This window comes from Sciurus carolinensis, chromosome 2 (genome assembly GCF_902686445.1).
Source record: "Sciurus carolinensis chromosome 2, mSciCar1.2, whole genome shotgun sequence".
NCBI classification, from domain to species: domain Eukaryota; kingdom Metazoa; phylum Chordata; class Mammalia; order Rodentia; family Sciuridae; genus Sciurus; species Sciurus carolinensis.
In genome coordinates this window covers 150,242,170-150,245,951 of record NC_062214.1, presented here as the reverse complement: position 1 = coordinate 150,245,951, position 3,782 = coordinate 150,242,170, and the positions used below count along the sequence as shown (strand labels likewise).

At 40.5% G+C, this 3,782-nt stretch overlaps 1 pseudogene; it reads right to left on the bottom strand.

The window, feature by feature from the left end:
* Window positions 1–1,493: 1,493 nt before the first annotated feature.
* On the bottom strand, window positions 1,494–3,300 carry LOC124976595 (ribonuclease H2 subunit B-like; annotated as a pseudogene).
* Between the last annotated feature and the right edge of the window lie 482 nt (window positions 3,301–3,782).

Sequence of the window (3,782 nt, the reverse complement as noted above, 5' to 3'; positions counted from 1 at the left end):
GTCTTAGCTTTGTCACACTTACTAATGTTCTATTTGCCAAAACAAGTCTCATGCCAATCCCAGACTGGAGGGGTGAAAAAATATTTTATACATCTTCATGGAAGTAGCTATGCGGTTATGTAACAAAATAGCATGCATATTGGGATGAAAGGAATTCGTGGTCATTATTTCAATCAACTGTATCCTTCTAACCATGAGTTATTAGCACATGCAAAATATTCCCACCTCAGGAAACCCAAAATCTCATCCTAATTTTGGCATCAATGATCTGTGTCAGGTCCACATGAATCTTCTCGGTAGGGATCATTTTGACCCAAAGACCCATGAACTAAAATGGCCAGTTGTATGACAGGCTGTCAGATAGAACCAGATAACCACAAAAGACATTTCTGTTCCAAAAGGAAAAGAAAAAAAATCCCCTCAGTAATCACTTAGGATTTAGTAATCCACAGCAGTTCTGAAATAGTTCACACATATTGCCGGGGGTATGTTCCTTGGGATCCCTTTGGGATCCTGCCTGGGTTCTAGTCCCTGGGAGTAGATACCCAGTCTATTGTTCTTCAGGGCTCTTAGCTTAACTTTCTAAGATGTCTTTGATTTCTATTAGAAATGTTTGATCTTTGCAGCTGAGAAACTTTCCCAGATTGTTTCTATCTCACAGAAAGCTGGGAGTCCAGAGTCTTCTTTTAATTTTTAAATGTTTCAGTTCATTTTAACCCAAGTTGGCACTCTTTCATCAACATAACTCTCTTAAAATCTCTGTGTGTTTCTCAAGGAATTCGATTCAGATCTACTCCACTTAATAGAAGTTCCATGTAGGCCTCTCTTTATGGGAGCAATGTAGAACAATAATCTTGTTTTTTTTTTTTTTCTTCTTCTTCAAATTGTGGCAGTGGGAATTGAACTCAGGGACACTTTAACACTGAACTACATCTCAGATCTTTTTATTTTTTATTTGAGGGGCAAGGTCTTTCTAAGTTGCTGGTGTTGGCCTAGAACTTATGATCTTCCTGCCTCAGCCTCTTGAGTAGCTGGGATTATATGAGTGTACCACTACACCTGACTGGAACAATTAACTTAATGAAAATCGCTGGTATAGTTGAGAGGCCTATTATTCACTGCCTGAAATCTTTTGAAATATTAATTTGGCTTGGAGGGCAACTTGATTTGATCTTTATCCTGAGGCTGTTTCTTCCTTTGAGAATTTTTTATTGGCTTAGAAGGTTGGAGATGAGAAACAGTTTTATTATCCAATCTAGCAAGTTCTGACTCCTCGAAGTACCCCCTAAATTCTGCTTGCAAACAGAAAAGCTCTTCTACTAGCTCACCTCTATTTTCCTATCTTATCATAATCAGCTAAAATAAGCCAACTGACACTTTTAACATCCTACCTGGAAATCATCTTGCCAAGGCCCACAGTTTCATTAGATTATATTCCATCTTTCAAGTTTGCCAGAGGTAATAGTTTTGTCGATTGTTTTTTTTCTTTGTTATTAGACTTTATTTTCATCTTCAATCTTTCCATTCTTCAGAATTTTTTTTTTTTTTTGCATCAAAAAAAAGATATCAATACTTTTCATCCCACGCTAGTCAACTTGAGGGAAAGCCTTGTGAGCTGTGGTCATTTTGCTAGCTTTGTTTTGGGTCTTTGGATCTTCAGTGTTTAACTTAGTGAAATCTTTTTTGCTTCTACTGGCTCATCTGTTAACTTTGGTTTCTTTGATGGAGGGTTTGGCAATGAAGCTGAAGGTTCTGGCAGCTTTAAGATAAGTCATTACTTAATTCTTTAGGAATGTAATCAGACCATGGGCATAATAAGTAGAATCTTCCTCCTTATTACTGGAAACCTGGTCATCAGAGAACTGCATCTGACTGCACCCAGACCCTAACATTTACATTATTTTTATGCATTTTTTTTTTTTTTTTTTGCAGTGCTGGGGATCAAACCCAGGGCCTTGTGCATGCAAGGCAAGCACTCTACTGATTGAACTATCTCCCAAGCCCTACATTATTTTTTAATGCTGCCATAGCACGATTAGACTCCCCCCTCAACCACTTTAATGTCTTCTCTTTGCTGTACTTTTAATATTTCTTGTGTCTATTTCTTCCTCCTCTGTCACATGGGGAAATAATGTATCAAGTTCAGAAAGTTTCAGCAACAAGCTGCTTGCTCTAGGACTGAACCTCTTCTTTGCTGGCCTTTAGAAGGTAGAGGAGGAGTAGAAATAGAGTTCCATGGAGTGGCAGAATGGAGATGACCTCCTGATTGAACTCACTGACTCATCAGCCAAGAATGGTGTTTTCCTTGGGAACTTTGATTTCAAACAGCTTCATTGAATAAGTAAATGATTCCTTGCCTGGAATGTGGGTGCTTTTGTCAGTTTTTTCTCTGCTGTGACAAAAAGACCTGATAGGAATAATTTCAGAGGAGGAAAAGTTTATTTGGGGTCTCATGGTTTCAAAGGTCTCAGTTCATGGACAGCAGGTTCCATTCCTCAGGGCTCCAAGTAAGGCAGAACATCATGGTGGAAGAGCATGGCAGAGGGAAGCAGGTCACATGATGATCAGAAATCAAAGGGAGAGAGAGAGAGAGAGAGAGAGAGAGAGAGAGAGAGAGAGAGAGAGAGAGAGAGAGAGAGTCCTTTTACTAGATACAAAATATGTACCCTAAAGGCATGCCCCCAATGCCCACCTCCTGCATCCACACCCTACCCACATTCAGTTACCAATGAGTTAATCCATCAGGGGATTAATGTATTGATTGGGTTAAAGCAATAATATAATCATTTTTCCTCTAAACCTTCTTTCATTGTCTTACACATGAACTTTTGGGGGACATCTCACATCTAAACCATAACAGTGGGCTAACTGATTTTTATAAACATGAGGCCACTTTTCATTGCTTCTGAAGCACATTTTAAATATTCTGGAACCAGGAACACACGCTGCTGGGCTTGCCTGGTCTGCAGATAGTCCATGCCCCGGCCACTCTGCCTACTTCTCCAGATACTCTCTCCCCAGTGACCTCAGTGCAGGCAAAAATGTCCACAGAATGGTCTGTTCCAGGCAGCACAGTGGCTAGGGGACTGGCAGAGCCCCAGAAGCCTCCAGCTTGCATTCCCATACATGTTTTAAAAATTTAGCACCAGACTGAGATGCCTGGATTAACAGCTCATGGTCCTGGCAGGGGATGAACCCGCACCTGCTCCCCTCTGCTGCTTCACCAGTGGTAGGTGCTAACTCTGCACCCCAGGGCACTTCTGTCAGTTGTTTCTTCTTATTCATAATATGGGGTGTCATTTTTCCAGGCTGCTAGAGCAGCTTCCTCATTGCTTATCCACATCTGCTAATTGTTTGCTTGCCATTTTTCAGAGTTGGTTAATGTTTTCTTTGCTGCTTTTGCAGGCTCTAGTTGTTATTTGGTCTTAGAGCCAATGCTAATTATTTTTAATTTTGTTCTATTGGCACTCTAATTCTGGAAACTCTTTCTTTTTTAGATTTTGCTTGGTCACAGACCACCCCTAATCCTGGTGGTCTAAAGCCATGAACATTATTTTTCATGATTTCTGATTTGGGCTGGCTAGTTTGGGCTGAAAGTGTGCGATGACCTTGCTCACATGCCTTGGGGTCAATTGGTGGTAGAGATAACCTGGCTGAGTGTCTCCTACCATTTGCAAGATGGCCAGAGGTTCTTACATTGTGATGATTGAGGATTCTTAAAAGTAGCAAATAAGGCAGGTACTTTTGGTGTTTCTGCTTGTATCATATCTCACTGGTCAAAG